Source organism: Crinia signifera, chromosome 8 (genome assembly GCF_055691185.1).
Source record: "Crinia signifera chromosome 8, ASM5569118v1, whole genome shotgun sequence".
NCBI lineage: Eukaryota > Metazoa > Chordata > Amphibia > Anura > Myobatrachidae > Crinia > Crinia signifera.
The window spans coordinates 144,108,097-144,120,468 of NC_139224.1; the positions used below are offsets into that span (position 1 = coordinate 144,108,097).

The 12,372-nt window shown below is 48.6% G+C and overlaps 1 pseudogene; it reads left to right on the top strand.

Moving 5' to 3' along the window:
- The first annotated feature begins 105 nt into the window (after positions 1-105).
- On the top strand, positions 106-211 carry LOC146029972 (U2 spliceosomal RNA; annotated as a pseudogene).
- Positions 212-12,372: the final 12,161 nt, after the last annotated feature.

The window sequence follows — 12,372 nt, forward strand, 5'->3', positions numbered from 1 at the left end:
CCTCATTAGTCTAGCAATCTCCCTTATGTCACCTAGCCCACATTATTACATTGTTACATTTTTAGGGAAAAAAGGAATGAGAGATACAGTAGATACATTTACATTGAATCTTCTCAGCCTTTTGGCTAAGATCAAGTGTAGTATCTGTTCTTATCAGTGGGTCTGGACCGCCCCCTGGCAGAGAATAGAGAAAGGCTGGACCAAACCACCTTGCTACTGAGCTGAGGACCTGAAATACCTCATGTTCTGGGCAGGTGCAAGGTCTGGCTGAGTATCTTCATCCTGCCGTAGGGGGGGGGGGGGGGGGGGACACACACCCTTCTACTGGTAGGGAGGGGAGAAGCATCGGGCCTAGTAGATGGGGCTCTTGTTCGGGGGTCTATAGCCTCTGAGGGAGAGTCACTTGAAAAGCCAGGTATAGTATCCACTCCCAGGAAGACGGGAAAAGCTGGGACCGAGTAGATTGCTCTCTGGTCCGGGGGTTCCCAGTTCCCTCGGCCAGAGAGACAGCGAAAAGCCCAGCCCAGTACTCAATCCCTGGGAGAGGTGAAACGTTGGGACTGAGTAGGTGTTTTCTTCTCCTTCAGTTGGTCTATTCCGCTGCTGCGGGGGAGACTCATCGAAAAGCCCGGTGGAGTATCCATTCCCATGCCGGGGGGGGGGGGGGGGGGCGGAAAGGTCCTGCTGGTGAGGCGGAGAAACACTTGGTCGGATGCTGACTGGCCGGCTGCCTGGAGTCCGAGACTGCACTGTGCCCCCGGGGAAACTTGGGGGTGCCGAACATGCATGGGTGATCCCAAGTCACCTTGCACTAGTATGGCACTAGCACTGTGCACTTCCCTTTAGGTTAGCGCTTCACGTCCTTACCTCGTCCTTTTGGATGGGGTAGGACAATTTTTCACACCCCCACCCTGGCCTTCTGGCTGGGGTCTCTTTATTTATTTATTTCTCTTCCCTCTCACGTTTGTCACTTTTCACGTTCTTTGTTTTTTGAAGTTTGTCACGTTTTTTTGGGTAGTGTGGTCGACCCTTATGGGCCTTCCATTTCCCCAATGTACCGAAGCTCTCGCCTTTTGGGGAGAGCTTCGGTCCCCCGAGGACGACCCCGAGCCGCAAGGCGGAGGGAAGTCTACTGAGGGTCTCTCCAAACCTTCGGGTGCGGAGGACCCACCGTCCTAACCCTTCCGGGGGTTGAGGAATGAGGGTCTCTCTAAGCTTCGGCGAAGAGGACCCACCGTTCCCTATTTTCCCCTCTTCGGCCTTATGGTTGAGAGGGGTTAGGGGAAAAACGGGGCCCTTCTCCTTCGGGAGAAAGCCCAATTCGAATGCATGGCCCCCTTTGCATGTGTTTAGGCACCGGCACTGGTGGTAGGGAGCCAGTGCCGGTGCCAGGCACCGGAGCGCCCCAGGCAGGGGGGCGCCCTGGTGCTCACCCGCTCCACGGGTGGGTGGAGGGTTAATGCGGCCACTGTGCTGCTAGCGGGCGGGGCGAGCTGGCTCAGCAGGAGGGAGTGAGGAGGTCTCGCTTACCGGGCAGGAGGGCGCAGGGCTCACTGTGCTGTGTATTCAGTCCCGGTGCAGACAGGCGCAGACATCTTCCGCGTACAGCTGGGCAGCGTCTGAGGGTGAGCCAAGTGCTCAGCGCTGCCCAGCATTAACATGTGCCGCCCGGCCGGCGCGCTGATCCAGGGGGGAAGGGAGGCTGCTCCCAACAGCCTTCTGGGGGACCCTGCTCCCAACTACCGCCCCCCAGTGGCCGGCACCCTAGGCAAATGCCTAGCACTGCCTTGTGGTGGCGCCGGCTCCGTAGGGAGCACACCTCGGGCTCCTGAGTTTTTTTTCAAACTCATTTACATTGAATCATCTGCACCATTGCCTAGCACTTTACCAAGTATAGTAGCTCTTACTAACTGCTTTGGGCTCATCTACATTTGGATATAAATAATTTTTCAAGATTCCTCTCAGATGTAGCAGTATATACCCACGCTTTTAGGTTCCATGTTCACAATATATGGAACTAGACATACCCTTTGGGTGAAGCATGACACACACCTTGGGTGGAGCATGACACACACCCTCAATGGGGAGTTTTGCAAAATTCTACTACCAACAATAATCTCCCTGAAACTAGTGTTCAAAAGTAGGCAAGTATGGTGTACTTTCAATAGAAATTAGGAATAGTTGTCATATATGCCTGATACTAATATATTATTCTCCTTAGTACTCACATGAACCTTGGCTGTAGCTCATATTTGCCTACCCTTCCGGAATAGCTGGGAGGCTCCCGAAAATCGTATGCCCCCCCCCCCCCCCCCCCAAAAAGTAGCTAAAGTTTCCCGCTTTCCCCAAAGGCCCCTGAAATCCCCCCACTCCCCTACCGCTCAGCTTCTCACAACAGAGTAAGCTGTGACTAGATATGGACAACTCACTGCTTGGAGGCTGCCCAGGACCTGTGTCTGGATATGGACCACTCTCATTGTCTCATTGCTTGGAGGCTGCCCAGGCCCTGTGCCTGGATGTGGACCACAAATCATTGCTTGGTGGTTGCATGGACCCTGTGACTGGTTTGGACCACTCTCATTGCTTGGAGGCAGCCCAGGCCCTGTGCCTGGATATGGACCACTCTCATTGCTTGGTGGTTGCCCGGACCCTGTGACTGGATATAGACCACTCTCATTGATTGATGGTTGCCCGGACCCTGTGACTGGATATGGACAACTGTCATTGCTTGGAGGTAGCCCAGGCCCTGTGCCTGGATATGGACCACTCTCATTGCTTGGTGGTTGCGTGGACCCTGTGACTGGTTTGGATCACTCTCAGGTCCCTTCGATAGTTTGGATTGTTGGGAAATATGTATAGCTTTACTGTGCACCAAACAAGGGGGCTAATTCAGAAGTGGTCACAAAGTGGCTACTTTATGCAAATCACCCGCTATTTTCTCATTGTACACCAAATAATCTCAAATTAAGTGACAGCATTCGGGGTTGATAACAGGGCGTGGTCAGATAGACGCAGGCATGTCATGGCATTTGACGGCAGTTTCTGGTCATGCATAAGTTAGCAGTTGCTACTGGAGATCCCTCTGTGCCCTATGAGAGCAGCTCAGTCTGTGCTTCTACAGAGGCACTCACACTGAGCCCCATGAACAGATTTGCAACGATGGTACCGTTTTATCGGGAATTTTACACTCTTGGATGGAAATGATGCGACAGCAGTGGGCATCTCTAAACTCAGGTTAGCTTCTGCCCATTTTAGCATTCTATCTATTCAATCCCCAACCACTATTTCCGACTGGGGAAAGATTGGCGGGTGCCTATTCAATGCATTTCCAGAGAGCATCGAAGAGGTATCTCAGCAAAATGAACCCGACTTTAAAAGCATCACTGCCGGATCTCAATGATCCAAGGCCATTTCTCATTTCCACCCCCCCCCCCTTTTCGGACATTGAATCCCGCCTGCCAATTATCAGTTGAGCAGGCCGAGAACGAGACAGTATCACGGCTGTCGGGACGTCCCGACAGTTGTGACCCGGGAATGAATATCCCCCTAAGCCTTGAAAAGTGATAAAATGTAGAGTGATAAACCACCAACCAATCAGCCTATAACTGTCATTTTTCAAACACAGACTGTGATGTGGCATTTAGTGGCTGATTGGTTGGTGGTTTATCACTCTCCATTTTATCACTTTTCAAGCTTAGTACATCTGGCCCATAATCACAATTGCATACATCAAAATAAATCAATGGCAGCAGCAAGAGCAACCCTACCTTAATTATTCCCAATATGCAGCAATTGAATAAAGTAGTATAAATAAAAAACAAAACCATCCCATTACCCTGACCCAGTCTACACTCCGAAATGACGTATCTCACTGACATGTGATAGGAGCTTGGTCATTGGTCTGCACTTGGCAATTGTAAATTAAGCAAAAAAAAAAAAAAATACATGGAAAACCCCAAAAATCTTGTGTTGACCATATGTGTTTTGTCCAATGTTATGTCAACCTGTCAACCATTTGTACCTGTCGACCTTTCAACCCTTGGCTAGCATTTCATCTGACTAGTATTATGTTCCAGGATTGATTCACTCAACTGATTTTCAATTTTTAAATAGTTCTTAAATTGTTTTGTACTTCATTGAGTCTGACAAGTGTTTCGTGTTCAACTAAAACTGATCTCCTGGCATTTACACTGTGTATAGTGTAATTAACAAGAGTGCTCTCTGTGTCTCCTCACAACTACACTGTTGTCACTACAAATACAAGGTGGATCTTTGTACTGAATAGTCAGTGTGTGGTATTTATTGAATATAAATATAAATACAGGTGATTAATGCTCACACACCTGAAAGTGAACATCATTCCACAGAATGCGATACAAGTACTAGCTTCTGTAATAAATGTGCACTCAAGATCAATGGTGGACCCAGAGATGGGGCTGCAGCAAAGTGCTAAATTCAAATAGGGGAACCACACCAACTAATTCTGAGCAAATTGTAAGTATACTTGGGCAGATGAAGGGGCCCATTTATCAAACCATATTTGCGGCTAAATCCCCAAAAACGCAAGTTTTCGGGGTTTAGCCGCAAAAATTAAGTATCTCCTAAATGTATCAAAGGGGGACCGCAGCAGGGATCAACATCGGATAGCCCGGCATCGCACCCCTGGGCTATCACCATTCTGATATGGCGATAGCCCATTGTAGCCTATGGCTACACATCGCACTGCCCGAGCAGGGCAGTGCGGTAAGAGGGGTCGGTGGGGGTCAGCGCATAACCGCGCATGCGCTGACCTCCCGGCTTCCGGGTTAGGGCTTCGCAGGGACGGGCTCCTATCAGAGCCCTGTCCCTGTGCCCTTAAAAATGATACATACGCCCGATATGATCGCATTTTACAATGCGATCCTGGGCGGTAATATTCTGCCCAGATCGCATTGTAAATGCGATCATGATAAATGGGCCCCTCAGACTGGGGAAGAGATAAACTGGAGATAAAATGGAGAAAAAGCGAAAATAGACAAAGCACCAGCCAATGAACTATGTTTGAAAATGACAGTTGGGAGTTGATTGGCTGGTGCTTTCTCTCCTTTTACTTTGGGCGGACATCCGCGCCCGCACATCCACGCCCACACTTCGCCGCACATCGCCGGCTACTGCAGACATAATTATCGCATATTATGCACTAACATGCGATAATTATGGCAAAAGACAGCTCTTTTGGCCGGCGATGTGCAGCGGGTCCCGGCGGCTCCCCCCTCCCTTACCCGGGCGGGTGCTGCTGCTGCGGCAGGCTCTTTTCCTCCTCCTTGCACCCAGAAGAGGATTTACAGTGCAAGGAGGAGGAGGTCACTGGTCCGGGCAGCACAGCTCTGTGCTGCCCGGTCACAGGTGAGAGGGGGTCGCTGCGAGGCGACGGAGGTCCGTATGGGGAAGTGTAGGTGACGTTAAGAAGCCGATAGCAAAAGCTGGCGATACCCCCCCTGCAGCAAAAACCCACAGAGCGGGTTTTCCTGCATTTAAAAATGCGGTAAAAACCCGATAACGGGGGGTTTTCTCCGCATTTTTTCGTTACGAGAATCCCGCCCTTTATCTCCAGTTTATCTCTTCTCCAGGCTTAGTACATCTGCCCCACTATTTGAAATTTGCTACAAATGTATAGTTTCTGTGTATTACGAGACATCTGGCATTGTCCATGGATAGAGCTAGTGGGAAGTATACTAGAAACAGGGAGATTCGCAAGGCGTAACGCAGAGGGGGCAGCTACAGCAAACACAGTGATTACAGCAAATCACAGTCAAAAAGTAAAAAATCTGCATAGTGGCAACCCTGGCAGAATTGAAAGAATCCGGGAGATTAGCAGAACAATGCAGGGCAGCAGGAGATTTATGACTGAAACGGGAGGCTCCTGCAGGATGCAGGAGGGTAACCAACTATGTTCTGTACTAAGGGTCGAAGCCAAGTATGTAGTAGGGCATGGCCATGGTACTTTGAAATACCAGGTTCCTCTTTACATACTTCTCATCCAGAGCTGAAGAGGTGCCTTCCTCCCGTCATAGGAGGATAGGCGTGCTCCTCAGCAGTCTGGGCCCAAGACCGGTGCTGTGTACAGGCTCCTCCCCCTTTCTGCCTGTCCTTAGTAGTTCATTTATCCAAGTGATTAACACTTGTATGTGTGACCCCAGAAAGTATGATGAAAGTATATTTACTTCATGTACAAAATACTCCAGGTTTGCTTCAAATTTTGCTTTTGTGTGCACTCATCATGGCTGACTACCGTCTATAAATCTAATCTGTAATTCAAATAAAATAAATAATACCCATAAAAATGTTAGTGAAGGTTGCTCCATTATGAGATGCCAATTGTGTTCATATTGTATAAGGTAATAAATCGTCTTCCATTCTCTGTACATGGTGCATTATCTTTCGGATCTAGGTACATGTAACAAAAAAAACACAATAATGTCAATATATGTAGCTTTCACATCACACTTTTAAAACGGTATATTGCCGTTTTTTTGCCTTTTAAAAAGTTTAAGGCTGCAATGTGAAAGTGTCATAGCTGAAATACCATTTAAAGTTAACTGGTATTTCAACACGTTTAAAAAGCAGAGTCCTACCCGTTTTAAAGCCAATTCAGAGCCGTTTTTTGTGCTGTCTGAATGGCACTGAAATGGTATTTAGTAAAAAATAAAGGTTAGAGCACTGTGATAGGCTGTCCCTTGTCTTGTGTCCCTTCCCTGAACCAGGAAATAAGCTGTGGGTAGAAACGTGTTCAGAGGTTAAACGGCTTGACTGGTGATGTGAATGGAACTTAAACGGTATTTTTAAATGGTAATCTGCTGCAATATGAACACTAGACCCGTTTAAAATACCATTTAAAATTACAGTTTTTCAAAACGTTTCAAAATGTTTTATGTGATGTGAAAGCTACAAAATTCTGGTACTCTTTACTTAGTTGGGCGCCCATAGCGGTGATCGCGGGCATCGCGGGCAGTACATTAACGGCCGCGACGCGATGCCCGCGATCACCGCGATTTCCCATAGGGTTCAATGTTAAATTTAGTGCTGCCCGCGATTTTACATTCAATGCTTCAATGGCCGCGATTTGGCCATAGGAATCAATGTTAAATGGGCTACAGAGCCCAAATAGGCACAATTAACACTTAAATGTCCCCCCAAATTTGTAATGCCACCCCACGATCCACGCCAACCCGAAGCGTGGCGAGCGCAGCGAGCCCGCGAGGGGCGACGTGACGCGTCCTCCGACCTTTTTTTCATACCCCCACTATCCACGTCGGCGTGGAGTTGAGAATAGAATAGTGTGGCGAGCGCAGCGAGCCACCGAGCCCGAAGCGTGGCGAGCGCAGCGAGCCCCGCGAGGGGACGTGGATACCTGTGAAGCCCGCGTAGGGCCACGTTTACCTGTGAAGGTATCCGCGTGCGCTCGCCACGCTTCGGGCTCGGTGGCTCGCTGCGTTTGCCACACTATTCTATTCTCAACTCCACGCCGACGTGGATAGTGGGGGTATGAAAAGGTCGGAGGACGCGTACCGCCGCCCCTCGCGGGCTCGCTGCGCTCGCCACGCTTCGGGTTGGCGTGGATCGTGGGGTGGCGTTACAAATTAGGGGGGACATTTAAGTGTTAATTGTGCCTATTTGGGCTCTGTAGCCCATTTAACATTGATTCCTATGGCCAAATCGCGGCCATTGAAGCATTGAATGTAAAATCGCGGGCAGCACTAAATTTAACATTGAACCCTATGGGTGATCGCGGGCATCGCGTCGCGGCCGTTAATGTACTGGCCGCGATGCCCGCGATCACCGCGATTTCTTTACCCACGACGCCCGCGATGGAGATCATGGGCGCCGTGATAGGTAAAGAGTACCAAAATTCTTGCTATCAGTATATAAACAGTAAACAATAGTTATAAACAATAAACATGTACATTTTATTATTATTATTATTATTATTATTATTATTAAGGTGCCCATACACGTTACAATTATTGTATACAATATAGCATCTCATCGCACCTCGGTTTTGCAATAAGATGAGATGAGATCTAGTACAACAAGTATGTGCAACACAAACCGAGATGCGATGAGATGTGATATTGTATACAATATTGTTTACAATAATTGTAACGTGTATGGCAGGGTTGCCGACCCTCCCGGAATTTGCGGGAGTCTCCCGAAAATCGGGTCCTTCCTCCTGGCCCCCGGAAGGGTGGGCAACCCTCCCGGAATCAGGGGGACCCCCACTGAGCCCCCCGATCGCGGCATTTATATGCCGCAATCCGCGGGTCTCAGGGGAGGGGGCGGAGCTAAAACGGCACAATCGTGACGTTTTAGCCCCGCCCCCTCCATGGATAACAGATATTTCGGCTATTTGTCATAATGGGGGCGGGGCTTAATGACGTCACAGTTAAGCACCGCCCCCAAAACGCGTAATGCAAGATTCCTCTCCAGGCTTCTCCCGGAGAGGATTTTTTTAAAGTCGGCAATCCTGGTGTATGGGAACCTTTAGTACTGCTATTATTATTATCATTATACAGGGATGTGCAGTCAGGGGAGGCAGGGGAGGCAGGGGAGGCAGGGCTTCCCCTGTCATTTTGCTTTAAAATAATACAAAGAATATACCTATGACACATATTCTGTGTCATAAGTATTTTCTTTATATTATTTTACTAGTTTGAACTATTTAACCTAGTTTGGGAGGCACGATAAGCGTGCCTCCCAAACAGAACTGCAAGGGGATGAAGCGGGGGGCGGGGCTTGGGGCGGGGCTAAGCAGTTGGCTAAAAAAGCCCATTAAAAATAACATCAAAAGCGGCACTTCTAGTAGTGCCTAATTGACAGGGGCTGCTGTGATTGGACAGCTGTTCCAGCTGCTGTCCAATCACATCAGCCCCTGTCATTTAAGGTTCTGACAGTGCCTCGTTTGCTCCCCCCTCCCCTGTGACCTGTGCCCCGGCTCCCTTCCTGTATGCCTGGTGAGTCCCCTGCCGGTGAGTAAATATTTTTTCCGGCGGGCGGGGATGGAGGTGGAGGCGGCGGATAGTTGCTGTGGACAGGTGCAGGAGGGTCAGCGGTTTGGGACGGAGTTGGTAGCAGGTTACGGGTGCGCTGGCTGCTGCTGGAGTGGGGCATCCAGTGTCGGCGGCAGCCAGGTGTGTGGGGGGGCGGAGGATGGTGGGGGCTGTGAAAGTGCCTCTCCGTTCACAGCCCCCACCGCACGTCACTGTCATTATTTCTAGTTTTAACGGGACTCTGTGGAACATTTTACCCATTTTCACCCCCTTACCTAAGGAATTAATTTTTAAATATCCCTGCTTAGTGGGAGGCTGCACATAACTGTCTCAGTTTCTAAACCATTCACCAGGTCATGTGTTCCAGGTGACCCAGCATGTCCACAGGGAGAGTTCACTAACTGTCACAATTGACAGAGCACCATACTTGCCTATTTTTATGGTCTCCTCTCTGGGAGAAGCCCGGAGAGGAGGCTCTCTGCAGCTGTTTCCGAGGGACGGGGCGTGTCGTCATTTCCTAAAATTGACAAAGCCGCCTGAGCGCGGCGAAACGCGTCTTGAGTAGTCTTTAGAGGAGGACTAGCAGCTGAGGACCTGCAGGGCACTTGACTAACATTACTAGCCCGCCGCCTGACTGACATTTATCTGCGGCAACCAGGTCCCCACTGTGCATACAGACAGCCGGCTGGGAATTGAGTCCAGCAGCCGCTGTCTACACCAGAGTTCTGCGCTACACACGCCAGTACATGTAAGTGCTGGGCTGTTCCTGACTAAGTGGAGCACCGTCCATCCTAGCCCAAAGTCGGGCCGCCGGTTGGCGCAGCACCCGGAGAAAGGGTTTAAATAACACCAGGCATTTGGCTCGGCACATCCATCAGGCCAATTCACACATGCCTTCATGATCGGAGGAGACAGCACCAAGTACCAATAAGGAGTTCTTGCTACACATACGGTGTGTATCCGTCCAGGAAGCCCTGATCCCACTTGGAAGGATTTATAAAAAAAAAATTTGCCCAAATTTGTGCGAGACTGAAACATCTGTCCACACCTGGCAATTTATCCATCCAATCAGGAACTGGTAACTATTGGTTACATATTATGCAAATGCAGTGAAATGGCTTTTTTATAATCTTTTTATTGAAGTATTGCATGCATGCAAACTATTGTTTTTTATTATAATTGTGTGTGTTTATACTGTGTTTTTTCGTGTTATTTGTGTAATAAATTGTTTTAGCGTACAGAAGGCGCCCACTGGTTCTTTTTTCCTGTTTACCCCCTAAGTGAGGGCGGCATCCCTCTACCAGAAGGCAGCCATTTGTATGCGGCACAGAACACCTGTCCCTAGCGCTCAAATTGTCCTATAGGATTCTTTTGGTGTCGTCATTAAGCCCTGCCCCCATTAAGCCCCACCTATTGCCTTAAATGCTGTATTTCGCGGCTCTTCAGGGAGGGAGGTGGTACTAAATGATGACACTGGTGAGCCACCTGAAAACACCTTCGCAGGAAGGACAAAGCGCCATGCTTCCTCCCCTAAAATGTTGGCTCCCTGTCAAACAAGATGTGATTGCCTTTAAGCAGAATTTGTACGCACAATAATTCACAAATTGTGGTTGCGTTTGCGCAATGAGAACGCGATGCATGCACAGTCATTTGAAGATCGACCACATTGCATTTTCTTGATTTAGCAATCCATGCTGATTAAGGCCCAAAGTCCTTTCATTTGGTAGCTGATGTTCAGACAACTGCATCATACAAATATGAACTTCATAAAAGTTGTCCTTCTACTTTTAACAGAGGTACACCACCAATAATCCGGCACCCTTCTTTCCGAAACTGCTGGACTATGCATTTTGACGTATTATAGTGGTATCCATGTGGCGCAACTGCCCCTCATACCTGCTCCCCCCGCCTCCACAGTGAGACTCCTCACCTACACGCGCCCATCTCACCCACTGCAGTCTGTCTTTTTAATGTAGTGCGCATCCCCCCGCAGTTTGTCCACCCTACCCCCTCGCAACGCAGCTCCTTCAGCCACAGCGAGGGTCTCTCACCCGCAGCGTGACTGCCTCTCCCTCCTGCTGCCCCTATAAACCCACCCACATTCTCTAATTCCTCCCGTAGCCTAAATTCCCCAGGACCTGATGTGTCCAGATGAAAAGAGGTTCCAGACCATCAAGTGCCGGAAAAAAAACAGTGGTATAGTTTATTATAAGGAAGGTGTTGGAACCCAGTTAGCAACGAATTTTTATAATTAGATTGGCTGGTTAACCATTATAACCCATTTAAAGCCAGCCTTGTGTGTGCACACTGCATTTGTCACAAACTTGTCTAAAGTAAAGAACTTAATTATTAACATTTAAGCACTACACTATACATGTACACAAATGGCCAATACCCTCTACAAATGCACAAATGGCCAATACCCTGTACAGGTAAAGAAATGGCCAGAACCCTGTACAGGTACACAAATGGCCAATACCACCCTATACAGGTACACATATGACCAATACCTTATACAGGTACACAAGTGGCCAATACCCTTTACAGGTATACAAATGGCCAATACCCTGTACAGGTACACAAATGGCCAATACCCTGTACCGGTACACAAATCTCCAATACCGTATACAGGTACACAAATGGCAAATACCCTATACAGGTACACAAGTGCCCAATACCCTATAAAGGTAAACAAGTGGCCAACACCCTATACAAGTGCACAAATAGCCAATACCCTATACAGGTACACAAATGGCCTATACCCTATACAGGTACACAAGTGTCCAATACCATCCTATACAGGTGCACAAATGGCCAATACCCTGTACAGGTACACAAGTGGCCTATACCCTGTACAGGTACACAAATGGCCAATACCCTGTACAGGTACAAAAATGGCCAATACCCTATACAGGTACACAAATGGCCAATACCCTATACAGGTACACAAATGGCCATTACCCTATACAGGTACACAAGTGGCCAATACCCTATAAAGGTACAGAAATGACCAACACCCTATACAGGTACACAAATGGCCAACACCAGATACAGGTGCACAAATGGCCAACACCAGATACAGGTGCACAAATGGCCAATACCCTATACAGGTACACAAATGGCCAACACTAGATACAGGTGCACAAATGGCCAACACCAGATACAGGTGCACAAATGGCCAACACCAGATACAGGTACACAAGTGCCCAATACCCTATAAAGGTAAACAAGTGGCCAACACCCTATACAAGTGCACAAATAGCCAATACCCTATACAGGTACAAAAATGGCCTATACCCTATACAGGTACACAAGTGGCCAATACCATCCTATACAGGTGCACAAA